Source organism: Suricata suricatta, chromosome 15, assembly GCF_006229205.1.
Source record: "Suricata suricatta isolate VVHF042 chromosome 15, meerkat_22Aug2017_6uvM2_HiC, whole genome shotgun sequence".
NCBI lineage: Eukaryota > Metazoa > Chordata > Mammalia > Carnivora > Herpestidae > Suricata > Suricata suricatta.
Window position 1 is genome coordinate 43224819 of NC_043714.1, and position 17871 is coordinate 43242689.

Below are 17871 nucleotides of genomic sequence, written 5' to 3' on the forward strand. Positions count from 1 at the left end.
TATAAAATTTAGACTTCTGGCCAAGTTCAATGAGACTCTTTCCAGGTCATTGTCTACTACCTTCCTTCCCGACCTCACACTTTTACTTTGCTCTGTGAGGCCACAGGGGCCCGTACATATTTTTGTTCTTGTTGTTCAACTGTTTTTGTCCAGTTTTACTGAGAAATAATTGGCATACTGCATTATACAAGTTTAAAGTATACAACATACTATGAATTACATACCATAGTAAGTTTACATATAGATACAAAAAGAAAAACAATACTTCCCTGTGAAGAGTACTCAGTATCTACTCTCCTAATAATTTGTACATATACCACATATCAATGTTAACTATAGTCATCACTACCACACAGCAATGATAACTATAGTCATCACATTGCATATTATACCCCAACTACTTATTTATCTTATAACTAGAAGTTTGTAACTTTCGACCATCTTCAAATCAGCCCTTCCCCCACAACCTCTGCTTCTAGTAACTACAAATCTGATTCCTTTTGATGAGTTTGGTTTTCTGCATATTATTTAACTAATATTCCTTAGTCTCAAGGCGCTATAATTAGGATAGCCATATGACTCCATTCTGGTTTAAACCTATCATACTCGAAAAATTATTAACAGTATCCCTTTCACTCTGAAAAGAATCCTGGCTTAGGTAATAAGTTATATATTTCTATATTTAATGGACACCAGTTAGAGTAGACCATAAAATTTCTCTCAAACAAGAATCCTGGAAATCCTCACATATATTTAGAGCTAAAAATAAAGGAAAGAAAGGCAGAAAATATTTCTTGTTACAAAACACACATTTTTCTAATTGCAGTCATATGAATTGAATAGCTGTTATCAAAGCCAAAATCCCAGATATTTTATTTAGAACTTGGATTGAAGCTTCATAGACTTCTATGTTAAGACTAAATGCATTTAGGGGCACCTGGCTGGCTCAGGAGGAAGAGCATGTGACTCTTGATCTTGGGGGTCATGAGTTTGAGCCCCATGTTGGGTGTAGACATTACTAAAAAAAATGTTTTTAAAGAATACATCAAGTGAAAATCTTAACAGAAATTTAAAACTCTTCCTTCCCTGTTGCACGTACAATTAGATATCTGTTTGCCTTCTCTCCTTTCGGTAGGGGAGAGGCCTCCTTCACTGTCAGTTCATGGGAACACTGTTCATTAGACCTAAATAAATAATTTCCTTTTGTTCAAGTATCAACCCCCACTATGATAATCACCAGCAGCACAATCCTTAAGAGCATATGCTTCTCCCAGCTCCTGAGTCCTTACTAGTCTTATTACAAAATTACAGAACTAGAAACACTAGAAAGGGGCTTCAAAGGTTATCCTTTCCAAAGCATCCCAAGACCACATTGTGCACACTTATGGTTTTCTTTTGAGGCTCACTCTCTGGGCTCTCTGCTCCCACAGTGGTAGAGACAAAAGTGGTTATGGGGATAAGAAGGAAAAAATAGATTTGATTGTCAGTTCTTTATTAGGCCACTCTGTAAATTCAACGGAATTATGCCATTAAAATCTGACAATGTCTTTCTAATATGTGTTTCTAATAATCTAGGGACAATGTGTAAGTGGAATGACAACTGACTATATATAACAAATACAAGGGAGGTAATCATATATATGAAACAAAGTTAAGAGTCTAAAAACACCTTTAAAACCTGTATAAAGCTGAGGAAGATCATTTTTAGGTTGATATGAATGAACTTTAAAATGAAATATAAGAACTGTGCTACGTGATAGCTAAATAATATAGTCGAATTATGGTTTACAAACATTGCTTAAGTATCCTGGGTCATTTGCTTTTTTATTGGCCACCCGGTTCTTCCTTTCTAATCCCTGAGTAAATAACAATGTTGCTAATGTTGGAGAAGAAAATGCTCCCTTCATATCCCAGTCAGCTGCTCTGATTCACATTGGAGATTCCCTCACACACAGCTGGGGCCAACAGGATTCCAACTTAAACACTAACCTCTGATGCTTTAACAACCCCACAGGAAAGCTGTTTGAAAAGGGACACAAGCACTGCCTGTCTGTGATCAGACTGCCTGGCATTGCACACGGCACGGCTCTAAAGGCCATCTCTCCTGGAGACACTCAAAGGTTATGTCATCAGGAAATGCACAACGGGCGGCTTGCCCAGCCGCTCTACACCTGTGCCTGTGACTCACTTTCTTGGCCCCTGTATCAGATGGGGGGGGCGGGGAGCAATGCCTCCCCTTAAAAAGATCTCCTACAGTCTTGAAATTCTGGGAATTAATTTGCTTATTTAACTAAACTCTCATGATCATAGGATAGCTAAGAAGACCATCAAGAGGAAAAAAAAATGTAGGATGGATACTGTGGAGACAGGAGGAAGAACAGAATTGTTAAGTGGAATGAAGAAACAAATTGGGGGGAAAGAAGGCAGAGGTAGATGGAAAGAAACGACATTTTGACAATCATTTTGTTTTGCTTTCTAAAGGATGGCAAAGTGCAAACAATATTTCACCCACATTATTTTTAGCCATTACAAGAAAAAAAAACCCATAAAAATGTTTCCATGCTTGCTCCTTCAAGGAAACCTCTGATGCTCCATTAATTAGAGCCAATATCCTTTACGTGACAAATGCATCGCACTACACAGGAGATGGTTCAAAATATGCCATTTCCCATTGTGATTTATATTTTTTTTCAACCTTGAGGTAATTTTTCATGTAATATTTCAGCATTGCCACCTATAGTTTTCAAAAATCATTTTAAAACTATTATGATAATAAGTATATTCTTGGATGGAAGCAGATTCCAACCTCCTTTTAAATATATCATAATGCATTTCATTTCCGGCTTAGTTTTCCCACATTTTATTCATTCTCGTAGACCCTGGAATGTATTGATGTTTTCTTACTGCATCATAAAGCCTAGGAAAAAACATACCTGAGAAAGGAGAATTGTGGGCTTATTGAATTTACCCTTGTTTTTTAACAGTGCAGAAAAGAATTTCCAGAACTGTCTGTGCTATTTGGCTTTCTCATTGTAGCAAAGACAAAATGATGACAGCTATGAGGTTAGATTCCAATTATCATGCTGTAGAAGCACCCAGCAAAGTATTCTCACTGTGCCAAAGGTGAGCATAGTCTTTGGGAAGGCATCTTTTTCATAATAGGGGCCATTTGATGAGTTTCAGCTTGACACTCATCTGAGTTCCAATGAAAGCAAGAAAAATTTCTGGGTAGCCTTAAAAGGCAAAGTCAAGAATAATAACAAATGTTGTAGCACATGTGTTGATTTGTTATGTTATATTTCAGCTGTTAGTTATGTTAATGGAACGGTTTCACGTACTTGGTTTTGATGTATTTATTTTAATGATCGTGTGTATGTATCTTTCTGTGATTGCCTGGGAACACTGAGTGCATGATGTTCTGCTGTCACCACCAGGCCAGGACTGGAAGTAAGAGAGAAAAACGTAAAACTTCAACTTGAGAACTGTATGACTTAAAGTGAGTCCCACAGTATACCAGGGACAAGATGTATCAGAACCTATACGCTGTGAGAGCTTAATACTAAATGATAGGACATCGAGCAGAGCATATCAACAGATTAACTAAAATCAGTGACATTTAAAAAATGGACTTTCAGGATGGCTGGTGGATCAGTCGGTGAGTGTCTGGCTTTTGGTTTCAGCTCAGGTCCTGATTTCACGGTTCATGAGTTGGAGCCTCTGTCAGGCTCTGCACTAACACTGCATATCTATTATTAACAGGGAATTCTCTCTTTATCCCTCTGTCTCTGCTCCTCCCCCACTTGCTCGCTCTCTAAAAATAAACTTTTTAAAAAGTAGACTTTCAATATAACTTATTAAAATATGCTAGATGTTAGGAGAAAACATTTATGCTTCAGCATTTGGTGTCACTAACAAAGTCCATTTTTCTTAGACTCCTTCCCCACACTGCAATGGTGAAAGACGGAATTCCAATCGTGTGACTAGTAAGGCTGGAGGAAGATATGTATCTTCCACATTCTTCTAGTAATTGCCCGAGATGCCCACCAAGAGCACAGGAAACATAAAGCTGTCTGCTGCTATTTCCTTCTACTTATTGGAAGGCAGCTTTAGGGATCTGCCAGATGGGCTGATAAGGTGATATCAACAAAGACCTAGCTGGCTCCCTAGGAAGAAGACATATCCCATAAAACCCATGACACTATTTCAAACACTCTAAAGACAAAAGAAGAAAAGGGTTTTTGGCTTCTGAAATATACAGTCTTTTGCATAAGCTCCTTCTTTCGATTTATTATAAACAAACTGTGCAGGACCTGGAGATTCTGGAGCAAAGGTGATGTGCCTTCTTTGGTAGGTGTAAGCAAGGGGTTCCTAAGCAGTCCCTAAAGGATGGGAGTAAAATAAAGGTTGTCCGCAGCTCTAACATTAGAGAAACTTAAAAGAGAAAGGATCAGAGTGAAAATTCTCTGGTCATCTCTTTTCTTCTGTCTTAAGAAATGGTCCACTGCAACCACCTCATACCGGCTCACCAATTCATGAATTTTCAGGGATTATGCAAGCAGGTTATTAACTGTAGTTATTATCAAAAACTAAATTATGTAAACCTACAACTCAGTTCTACTGAAAACAAAGATAATGAATACTCAAAACTCATCACTTCCTAATGACTTTACTATTTTACTATCACCCATGCTCTTGAGGTAATTTATCTCTATTATATCTGAATGGTGTAAATACTACTGCATGTTCTAATACATGTCTCTTTCCAACTCTGCGTCATGTCGGCAGCTTGAAATCACCCGTGGTGAGAGCATTTACACCCAGAGATATACAAACACTACAGATTAGGGCTGCTTGTCCCCCTGGAGAGCTGGTTGTTAAGTATTTAGCACCACACCACTGATCATAAGGCATATACTCCCCTTTCCTCTCATGATTGCTAAGAGAGAGAAATAAAGTCAGGGAGAAAGGCAAATGATACCAACTGATTCAAATATTCATTGGAAGCAACATCACATACCAGAATATACCAATTCACAACAGTATATGCCAGTTTATAACAGTTTGCTTAAATACAGTTTAACTGACATCCAGTTTTTAAAATATGGATATAGTAAAGTTCTTTTTACTAGTTAAATTGGAGTAAAGTTGGACTGCAAGAAGAGAGTAAACAAGCTTTTCTTTCAAACTTTACATTCGGAATGGTCCTTATTTAGAAAAGGGCAAAACTGAGCTTCCAATGTTTGGTATAACTTCAGTCTGATTAGCAAATCAGAGGAGGTAAGAGTTTAGTGAGGAAAAGCTTGTTAACTAGTGAGAATATAAGGAACAGCTAGGAGGAAAAACCATGAAGCATCATGAGAAATAAAACCAGTACTAATAAATCTTGATACAGTGTCAAGACCTCAGAAAAACCAAAATCGTTTCACAGATAACCTCAAACACAACAGAACAGATGTCTGCTAAGCCATAACAACAACAAAACATACTGCCGTGCTTGAGGCAAATTGCAAGTAATGTGGGATCTTCTCGACAGGGCTCAATAATTCTATCCTTGGATTTATATGAAACAATAAGATGAAACTGTGTTTCAAAAACCTAGAGGCAAAGAGTCCCTAGGAGGGTTTATAAAAGGAATATAAATGTCCTGATACAGACACTTTCAGAAATCACAGAATATTTACTTCAGCAAAAAAGTGAGGTCTGTTTTCATAACAATTCACAGCTCTACCAGGCATAGAACATCATTATCTGAGTTCATATGAGGCAGAAAAAGAAAATAATGAGCAAGTTCAAGAAATCCAGTGGGGTTTTTTTTCTGCAAAAAGAGGAAAAAATGATGATTTTTAATGACCTCTCATATCCCACTAGGAGCTCAAAAACATTACTGAGGAGCTACGCCGAGAGGGAATAAATTGCAGATGGAGCTTTCCACAAATGGGTTTTCATGTGAAGGACCTTGGGGTTTTTCAATTAGGACTCTTAAAGATTCCGAGAGATTGCAACATCCTGATACTGAGGGGCAAACTACTGCAGAGATCAACACACATGGAGTTGCACAAAAAAAGATAATGTGATGACAATCAAATGGAGAAATTCTGGCAATTACTCAGACTCTACGAAGAACTCAGTGCAAAAGAGAACCTTAAGAAAAAATGCCAGTAGGATAAAAGAATGAAACAAACTTGAATCATTTTGGACAGAATGAAAAATCAGGAGGGAAAACAGAACATGTTAAGTAAAGCCAAAAACAAACCACAAACTCAAGGGACAAAATACACTAGGCTTAATACTGACTTGAGCCATTGCTTAAGGTATTTTAAGCAAAACTGATTAATATGGAATGGAATAAAATAAACAATTATACACAAAAAAGTTATTACTACACAATTTAAGGCAACCTAAGGAACAAATAAGTATTTTATTTTGATAAGTTTTGGGTAAATTAAAAAAATTTTTTTAACTGACAAAAGCAAAACATATATTTAAACTAATGGGACTTTTTAAACTCCAATAAAAATAATTTCTGGAAAGTCAGTGAACAAAGAATATTTCAGTGAGAAAAGCATGACTATTTAACATTTTTGACTTAAAAAAAAAACCTGTCTCACAAGGAAGCTAATCCATGCTAACAAAGCAAGAGAAACTGATAAATGAAACCAGATCATTGAGGGATTACTTTACAATGAGAAAATCAACTGTCAAACAGGTTGGATGTTTATGTTAGCCAGCATATCACCTTAGAAAGCAAGCTCAAATGTAGAGGTTGCTTACAGTCAGAATAAGGGGAAGTTAACTACGATCCCCATGAATGTTCTCTCTGTTGGATCTATTAGGCTAATCAGGTGCTCATAGGAGTAGACAGCTCAGGATAGTTCTTCCAAGTGTGGGGTCAAGGTTAGTCAATGCAAAACTTCCCTTTGTGTATGCACTGCCAACTAAGGCCTCTTCTCCATGGGAACATCCCTTCTTTAAATGTACTGATAACTTCATTTTAAGTCTTGCAGACCTATGAAATCAATGTTTTATTTATACATTGTTTTACACATTGATTTCACAGTTTCAGGAAGCAACCTTATTTTCAAAATTCATTTTTACCCAATGAATTTTTAAAAGGTGGAAAGGGACAGGGAGGCTTCGCTGTTGCTCCAGTGAAAATTTCTTAAGAGCTCTTTTTTAACAGCAAACTTTTAACACATACAAGATGTCTAGAAAGACATAATGCTGATCACTGTTGAAGCTGGGTAACGGTATATGCAGGCTCATTAAACTACTTTATTTTTTTTAATGTTTTAAAATAAAAACGCCTGGCTGACAGTCATATATAATCAATGATTTTCTATAGTGAAGTTTATAATATGTTGCTAAGGATAGAAATATGCCAATGAGTTCATTCAGTCATTTAATAAATATTAGAGCATCTTTAATATGCCAGCTTCAGTTCTGAGCACACAAAATAAGCAAAGCAGACAGTCCATATAGAACTTTATAGAACTTACAGTCCAGTGGGGGAAAGGTTAAGGATGAAATTTGGTATTTGATGTCTATAAAGATATTTTAAGATATCAAAGTGAAAGATTAAATAAGGTGATAAACAGACTCTCCTTTCTCTAGAGACAATGATAAGAAAGCAATAACTTTAGAAGTTAAGAGTCTAGAGTCAACGTATTTGGGTCTGAGTCCAAGCTCACTAGTTGCTAAATGGATGGCCTTAGGAAAGTATTCAGTTTTCCTAAATCTCAGTTTCCTAATCTGTAAAATGGGGATAATACCAATATCTGGTTCTTAGGATTGTGAAGAATTAAAAACAATTAGCTATGTAAAATGACTACCACAGAACCTAATGGATGGTAAACATTAAATAAATGTCAGGTATTATGATAATCGTGGCTTAGGGAAATTTATATGTTGTCTTTTCTTGGAACAAGAGGAGTAAAAGAGGATCTTGGAGATCCTTTTTTGGTTAATAACCCTATAATATTAAAATCTTAAGACTGAACGTGGAGAGCTGGTATAAACATCAGGAGTAGCGGAAATGAATGAATAGCTGTAAGCCAGAAAGCTGGCTGCTGTATGTGTTCTTCCTGAATCCACTTCACCAGCAAGCGCAATAAAACCGCAATGCAGGATGAGAACCCTGCTGATTCTGTGCTCAGTGATTCATTGTGCTCAGGATTCCAAGCTCAACTGCTGCTTGGGACACCATCTCTCTGGTAACAAAAACAAATAATGTAACAAAGCCTGAATAATAATTGCCCAGCACTCAAGAAACAGCCTAATTATAAAGATACTGAAACTTACCATAGAGCTATGAGGAGGCACATGATTTTCCACATTTAATCACCACCCCAACCTCACCCCTCACCCATTCCCATTCATCTTTTAGGAAACACAGCTTGATTCTTAGTGCTGCTGCTGTAGAAAGAAATAATGAGCTCTGCTAGTGCACCTGAAAATACACCATCAGCCTAGAAGGGGAGCACTTAGCTCATAGCACTTTAATGAAAATGTCAGGACCACCCTGAAGTATTTAAGTCCTGTAAATGCCAAGCAAGGAGAATAGCTAAACAATTAAGGTAATGGATGACAGCAAAGAAAAAAAAAATACCTAAGTTGATTATCAGGAAAAATTTCAACACTGTCCCTCTTGTGCTGTAAGAAAGTTTTTCAAAGGAATTTATAATAACATGCAAAGTTTTGGTTACCTAAAATTAATTCAAACTACATTGGGAAACATTGTCAGGGGAATGCAAATTTTAGGAGGAAAGAGCTACATGGTCTCTTCTTTCTCAATCTTTCTAAGGTTCTCTGGAAAAGTCGGCAAAAGAAGAGTACCTTCTCAAAGGTGTGTGTTTTATTCCCCCTGACCAAAGTGTTTCCACCATGGATCAGAGCCTACTATATGCCAGATGTTTGATAGATGTTCATGAAAATATCAGGAAAAGGTTTTAGGCTAGGGAACACATGCTTGCAACTAGTGATACAAAAGCTATGCAGTTTATGTTGATTTCTTGTTTCTACAGTAATAGACAGGAACAGGAGCAAATGAGCCACATATATGGATGCACCTGAACAACCTCAGGTGGGGTTATGCCTCACAACCTGTTGTGAGCTTCCTGCGGCTCTACGCCATGTCTAAGAGACCCTACTGTGAAACTAAAGTGATTTGGGGCCAGAGAGAATAAGGATAGCAATAAATAATTGCTGAATGAGTATATTAATGAATTCTGCATTACTATCATGACTTAGGCTCCCTAAAAATACCAATGCAGGGGCACCTGGGTGGCTCAGTCAGTTAAGCATCCAGCTTCTGGCTTTGGCTCAGGTCATGATATCACAGTTCGTGGGTTCAAGCCCCGTATCAGGCTCTGTGCTGACATCTGGCTCAGAGCCTGGAGCCTGCTTCAGTTCTGGCTCTCCCCCTCTCTCTCTCTGACCCTTCCCTGCTCATGCTGTCTCTCTCTATCTCTCAAAAATAAATAAAAAACATTAAAAAATTTTTTTAAATGCATAATATAGATTTGATGACATTTATTGACTCAGCTTTTGTGTGTTCTTTCTCTCTTGTGAGATTCTGGAAACACAAGAGTAAACCAGTGACAGCACTATAGACTCTGGGTAGACAGTAGTAGTCACTTAAGACTGACTGATTTGCCATGGGACCCACCCATCACGTGATTTGAGGAATGTACATACATAGAAGCAACAGGGTCTCTCACTAGAGCATTAGGCCGGAATATTTCAAGCTCTCAAATTACTGGATGGACCTGTCAGGAAAAGATTTCAACTAGCTCTGGTAAAGAAAAAAAAATACTAAAAAGATCGGAGATTTAGTCTAATGTTGTTATAACTAAAACGAGATTATAATTTTTGGTTTGCAGTGTTATCACCCAAAAGAGAGAGATTTATTTTGCAATGCTTCACAGGATGAAAGTAAGACCAATATAAGGGTGTGTAGATGCGCACACACACACACACACACACACACACACACCAGAATATTACTCAGCCATAAAAAGAAAAGAGCTTCCTATTTGCAACAACATGGATGGACCTACAGGGTATAATGCTAAGTGAAATAATTCAGACAAAGAAAGGTAACTCCCGTATGATTTCACTCATATATGGAATCTAAAAAAACAAATGACCAAACAAATAATAAACAAATAGAATCTTAAATACAGAGAACAAACTGGTTGTTTCCAGAGGGGAGATGAGTGAGGCAATGGTTGAAATGGATTTTAAAAAAATTAAGTGCTATAAATCTCTAGTTATAAAATAAAATAAGCCATAGAGATGGAAAGTATAGCATAGGGAATACAGTCAATAATATTGTAATAACTTTGTATGGTGACTGCACCTATCATGTTGAATACCAAGTAATGTATAGAATTGTCAAATTGCTATATTGTACACCTGAAACTAATGAAACACTGTATGTAAATTATGCTTCAATAATTAAAAAAAGGAGGGGTGCATGGCTGGCTCACTGGGCAGAACATGGGACTCGATTTCAGGGTTGTATATCTGACCCTCATGTTGGGTACAGGGATTACTTGAAAATAAAACCTTTAGGAGCATCTGGGTGGCTCAGTTGGTTAGGCATCTAACTTCAGCTCAAGTCCTGATCTCGCAGTTCATGAGTTCAAGTTCCAGGTAGGGTTCTGTGCTGACAGCTCAGAGCCTGGAACCTGCTTCATATTATGTCTCCCTCTCTCTCTGCCTCTCCCCTGCTTGAGCTTGCTCTCTCTCTCTCTCAAATAAGTATTAAAAAATTAAAAATAAAATAAAATATTAAAAAATTTATGTTTATTTACCTGTTTTGAGAGAGAGACAAACATACAAGTGGAGGGAGGGACAGAGAGAAAGAGGGAGAGAGAGAGTCCCAAGCAGGCTCTGTGCTGCCAGCACAGACCCCAATGTGGGGCTCGAACCCATGAACCATGAATTCATGACCTGAGCCAAAATCAAAAGCTTGATGCCCCACTAAGCCACTCAGGTGCCCTCCACAAAAAAATATTTTTAAAGAGAACAAAAACAATAAAAACTGTTACCTGATGGTGAAGAAAGAACCAATTTAATCTCCAGTTAGGATGCTGTTAATTTGGCTTTATTTAAAATAAAATTGAAATACTTCATTAATTGTTTCGCATACACGCCTACTAGAAAGTGACCTCATTAAGCCAGGAATGTTGTCCTAATTGCTTAGCATATAGCTGCTCTTAGTGAATCTTAATTAATAAGCAACAATACTATAAAGTATATTCTATGAAGTATATTTTTGACTTAAGCTATATTTTGAATCTCAATTAAGTTCCAGCAGTGACTGTATGAATGGCTATGAATTTAGTTGTTGCTGTTCTTCCATCCTACTTGCTTCAATAACTTCCAATTGCTGTTTTCCTTCCTTATTATCTGGATAATTGAGAGAACCTTCAGTATGGACTCTAACAATGATAACAATACCTACTGATGTCACAGAGTGCTCTACATTATATAGCAACACTCATTTTCTTACAGTTTCGTTTACTGTGCTTTGTAGATACTGCCTTTTTTGCAAATCTGAAGGTTTGTGGTAACGCTGCATCAACAAAGTCGATTGGCACCGTTTTTCTAACAGCATTTGCTCACTTCACGTCTCCATATCACATTTTGGTAATTCTCAGAATATTTCAAACATTTTCATTACTATCATATTTGTTATGATGATCTATGATCCGTGACCTCTGATGTTTTTGTAATTATTTTGGGGTGACACAAATCATGCCCATATTAGATGACAGACTTAATGGATAGATGTGGTGTGTGTTTTGACTGCTCCAGCATCCAGCCTTTCCCCTGTCTCTCTCCCTGTTCTTGGGCCTCCCTATTCCCTGAGACACAATATTGAAACTAGGTCAATTAATAACCCTACAATGGCCTCAAGTGGTAAGCAAAAGAAAGAGTCAGTTGATACAGCAAACTTCACTGCTGTCTTATTTTAAGAAATCATGACAGCTACTCCAACCTTCAGCAACCACCACTCCAATCAGCCAGCAGCCATCAATGTCAAAGCAAGACCCTCCACCAGCAAAAAGAATATGATTTGTGGAAGCTCAATGATGGTTAGCATTTGTTAGCAAATAGGTGTTTTTTAATTAAGGTACATACACTGCTTTTTAGATACAGGACTACTGCACACTTAATAGACTACAGTGCGGTGTAAACATAACTTTGATATGCACTGGGAAACCAAAAAAAAAAAATTGTTTGACTCATTTTATTGTGGTATTTCCTTTACTGCAGTGTTCTGGACCAAACCTACAATATCTCCAAGGTACGCCTGTACTACAAAATATATCCACCTACATTATCTTATGGAATCCTTACAACGGTCCTGTGAAGTAGACATGAGAACTTTTATAGGGTAAAGGAGGCTAAGTGCAACATTGAAATCGGTTCTGCATCTCAAGTTTAGGCTTACTTTTGTTTCTAGCTATGAAACTTTGCCAAGGGCAACATTTAAGAGATATGGTTTCTTTTTGTCTGTTAAAAAAAAAAGGATAAAAATACCTTGTATACTTGCTGTGGGTATTGAATTAGAAAATACATGACTGCTTCTTGCAGAGACTTCTTTTCTGGCATGCTGACAGACTAGATTACTTGAAAAGTATAAAATACCTAGAAATATTGAATAAAGTATGACAAATATTCTTTCAAATGTATGGCTGAGATAGTAAGGAAAACCACCAAGGGCCAAAATTAAAGAATATACTAAAAATTAAGAAGATAAGTATGAGCTGACAGTGGGATTACCATGGAGTAAACCAAAGGCATGGATTTTAAGAGCCACTTATCAGGAGATAAGGCCTTGAATCCTTACTAGGTGGAAAAGTTATACTAAGAGCTGTACACAAACCAAGGTCCTTAAAGAGGTATACACAACGCGAATTGCAGAACGGGGAAAAAAATATATGTATGTGTATATCTCTGTATCTCTATCTTTATCTCTGTCTCTTTCTCTGTCACTACCTACATCTACATTGACCAAATCCAGGAAACAAAACAGAAGCTCGCTTGTCTTGGCCTAGACTCTATGCAAAAGGAAAAAACATCTACTGAAGATTAATTATTGTAAATTTACCATCATAGGGGTTTGGTTTTCAAGATAACACTTGGCAAATGAGGAAAATCCAAGATGAGAAATTAGCACTGCAAATGTGCCTAGCATAAGCAGCACAGATAAAAACCTCACTGAAGAGCTCATAATTCAAATTACACTACACACAAGAAGGAATCCAACAAGTCAGCAAAAATAATAAATAGCAACGTTAGTTCTCCCAAGAACTGCAAAGCATAAAATCACTGGATGATATAGCAGCCAGACTCTAGGGTGGCTCCCATCAACACAGTGCTTCCCAGTGTTCATACTCTTTTATAATTCTCTCCCCCTAAGTGTGAGCATAACATGTGGCTTGCTTCTGACCAACAGAATACAGCAACAGTGATGAGATACACATGATTATGTGTGTCTATGTTATACACAGTGGTAATGCTTGTCTTGCTAAGAAACTCCATCTCGTGCTGGTGTTGGAGAAGCAAGCTGCCATGATGTGAGCTGCCACCGTGGAGCGGGCCACGCCACATGGCACAGAATTGCCTTAGCCTCTAGCTGACAGCCAGCACAAAACTGAGTTCTCAGCCAGTGGCTGCAAGGAACCAGATGTCGCTGACTACCATGGAGCAGAGCCTTCCCCAGCAGAGCTCCAGATGAGAAACCAGCCCTGGCCAACACCTTGATTTACAGCCTTGCAGAGGACCCAGCAAAGCTGGGCCCAGACTCCTTATCTATATAAACTGTGAGGTAGTAAATGTGTGTCATTTTAAGTCACATAGTTATCGTAATGCTATTATGCAGGAATAGAGAACTAACATAGCTACATATTATATGTTTAAACTGCTTAAGGACATAAAAGAAGAAGTAAAAACATGAAGGAAAATGAGACAAAAACATCAGGAAGACTTGAAAAACACAAGTAGAATGTCCAATAATAAACATACTTCTTAAAATAATTTAACTCAGTGGATGGGTTAAATAGCAGATTGAAATCTGGTGAAGAAATAATAGATGAACTGGAAAATCAAAGGAAATTGGTCTATTTCAATTTACAACATACAACGCAGATATTAAAAGATGGAAAAATTTGACACAGGCATTAAGAGAGATATAGGATTGACAACATTGACGAGATAGGGAATCCAGAATGACAGAACACAGAAAAGAGAAAGACTATAGAAAGAAATAGAAGTAGAAAGAAATAATGGCTGAGGATTTTACAGAATTGATGGAAGACATGATTCCTCAGATTCTAGAAGCAACTCAGAGCCAAGAAATTATGGTAAACACACTGAAGTGAAATATATAACACTGAAGTCCAGGAGATTATTTAAAATCAAATAATGAGTAAAAGCAAATGAATAAGAACAGACCCCTCAATAATAGCAATAGAAACCGTAAGACAGTGAAATAATACCTTCAAAGTGCTAAGAGAACATTGTCAACCTAGAATTCTATATTCAGCTACATAATCAATGAGAGAATTAAAATAGACATTTTCAGACAAACAAAACCTGATTTTTACCACTAGTAAATCCCGATGAAAAACCTACTAGGGGGCGCCTGGGTGGCTCAGTCGGTTGGGCGTCTGGTTTTGGCTCGGGTCATGATCTCACAGTTCGTGGGTTCGAGCCCTACATCAGGCTCTGTGCTGATAGCTCGGAGCCTGGAGCCTGCTTCAGATTCTGTGTCTCCCTCTCTCTCTGACCCTCCCTTGCTCGCACTGTCTCTTTCTGTCTCTCAAAAATAAATAAAAAACATTTTAAAAAGTTAAAAAAAAATTTTTTTAAAACCTACTAAAAGATATTCTTCAGAAATGAAACCCAAAGGAAGAAGTATGATGCAAAAAACAATGGTAAGTATGAAATCTGTGTGTGAATAAATCTACACAAGGATCAACAGTATCAGTAACAAATGATGATGACTACTTGGTAGGTATATGAGAAAAATTTTAATGCCGTATAAGATTGATATGTAAAATGGGCAAGGTGTGGTGGAATTAAAGTGTTCTAAGATCCTTAAACTGTTTGAAAGGATAAAGATAATGATTAACTGTAGACTTTGTTAATTTGGGTATGCATGTTAAAACTGTAAGGGTGAAAACAGAATAGAATTTAACTTCTAAAGCAGTATAAGGAAATAAATGTAAAGCATTATTACCATCCACATTTTATAGAGCACGAAACAGAGGCTTCTTAAACTCACTGACTTGACTAAGTTTACACAGCTAAGAACTAACATAACAATAACAGCATGTGATTTAAATTCATTTCTTTCAACTCCAAGTTCTGTGATTTTTTTTCTTCTTTGTCATATACCCTCTGATCTAGTGATACATTAAAATAACAATGTGTTCTCCTGATGTTCCCTTTGAATAAGACAAAAATCTCACACTGCTGCAAGAATGTCTTTTTAAATAGCACTTTGTAATAAAAGTAAGCAAATCCTCTTAATCCTCACTTACATTTCATTCTGACCTACCCTCTCCACTCATTAACTCCTACATTCTCCCAATAAGTTTTTACTGGGCTCTAATTTTTACTGGTTTTTTTTTCTTTCTTCCTCTTTCCCACTTTTTAATTGTATGTATGATTAATAAATTGTGTACACATGTATAAACATATATAATATTTATGATCATATTTGCTTACTAATTCCAAAAAATTCTCAATGTATATGCTGTGGAGAATGGTAAATTCTAAATGCATAGTTTTTGTTGGCATGGAGTTTGTTTGAAGATTTCTACAAAGGTGGAAGACATTATAAAAAAGACAGTGGTGCCCAGGATCTGCTTCATTCTATTGTAGTGTTCTATCACCAAAGCAAGTATGTGCTAACAGAAACGCAGTAGGATTATCTGTGGCAACAATCTGGGCTCCAAATCTCAGCAGTGATAGATGGTAGCAGGGAAAACTGTTGCTAGTGAAAGGCTTCATCCCTGCACGGTGGTCCAGAGAGCTTTCTCCTCGCCATTACCATTTCAATTGGCTTCTAACTGCACTGTTCTATCTTGAAACCATGCAGTGAAATCTTCAGGATACACCCAAGACTGTAGCTGAAACTCTTAGACCACAGTTAGTCATGCCAAATCACTGTCACTGACCCCCCATCTACTTTGCCTATAGATACTTCTGCAATATTTCATCTGCCCACTAGCATGCAGAAAAGCACGTAAGTCTCTTGGAAGCCACTCTCGGTCTCCTACCACACAGCTTGTCAGATGTATAAAAACAATATAAAATTAAGTTCATAGTTACTTTAACACCATGTCAACTGATTACACCCTGCCACTGACATTACTGATCCAAATATCTGTATTGTAAATATACTCTTGAAGAAAGCCAGACAGCATTTCTTTTATAAAGAAATGAATAGCATTTCATACTGTGAAACAAATCTAGAGGATTATATTAGAGGGAATTCTTACATCTGGAAGCACAGAAATCTTGGATAATTAAACCTAAACCAATTTAGACAAATGCTCCTTATCTAAAAAATAAAGTAACCAGAGATGTAAAAAAAAAAAAAAATCACAAGACTTGCTCCTTTGATTTCCCCCCATTCACCTGAAAGTAACTTTCTCTATCGTTTCCCTCCCCCTACCTGCTGTGACTCCCCAAAAGGCAACCTAGGGAAGGATAAGTGAATTCATGGTATTCATCTTTCTCTGTTATTTCACTTAACATAATACCCTCTGGGACTACATGAGGAAGCTAAAAAACAAAACAAATGAACAAAGAAAAAAAAGACTCTTAAATATGAGAACTAATGGTTGCCAGAGGAGAGGAGAGTGGGGAGATGGATAAAATAGGTAAAGGGGATAAAGAGGTAGAAATTCCAGTTATAAAATAAGTCATGGAGATGAAATGTAGAGCACAGGGAATACAATCAATAATGTAATATTTGGTGACAGATGTGACATCACTTACAATGATGAGCACTGAGTAATGCATGGAAGTGTTGAATCACTATGTTGTATGTAACACTGTATGCTGACTGTACTTCTATTTTTTAAAACATTTTTAAAACTTCATGTTTATTTTTTTGAGAGACAGAGCATGAGTTGGGGAGGGGCAGAGGAGGAGACAGAATCCAAAGCAGGCTCCAGGCTCAGAGCTGTCAGCACACAGCCCGGCGTGGTGCTCAAACCCAGAAACTGTGAGATTATGACCGAGCCAAAGTCAGGCACTTAACCAACTGAGCTACCCAGGCATCCCTTTAAAAAGTTTTTTGTAAAGATAATCTAGAGGAAGATAAAAAGTTTATGGACCTTGATGACCCCAAAACAGAATAATCCACCTCAGAATAACCAAAACGTGGCTGCATCCTATCTCACAATACATCGATAGTAGGTTGAATAATATCATTACTAAGAGTTAGTAAGTCTAACAAACTTGAAAAGAGTTTCCACTTTTACAAGTGCAGGGAAATATGGTGATTACAACAGCAACAACAACAACAACAACAACAACAACAACAACAACAACAACGAAAAGCCCACTTGATCAAGCAGCTGAAGAGGAGTAGGCTTTCCAGTAGTGAGAACATAATAAACAACAGATAGTTCTCCACCAGAGAAAGCCAAGAGGTTAGGGGGAGGAGGGTAAGTGGAGACTCACAGGTAAAGGATTAACAAGCAGAAGAGCCCACTGGCTGGTCTCAAAAAATGGTGCTGGCAAATTAGAGATATAATTTCATTATTGCACGGAGCCAGATCCAGGCCAGGAAGAGGCTTTCGTTTGCACAGTAAAAACAGTACAAAGCTCTGTCAGCTGATT

At 37.3% G+C, this 17871-nt stretch overlaps 1 protein-coding gene across 6 annotated transcripts in view; it reads right to left on the reverse strand.

The window, feature by feature from the left end:
- RGS22 (regulator of G protein signaling 22) overlaps window positions 1-17871 on the reverse strand; it is a 123805-nt gene that overhangs the window by 36468 nt on the left and 69466 nt on the right. The window lies entirely within an intron of this gene.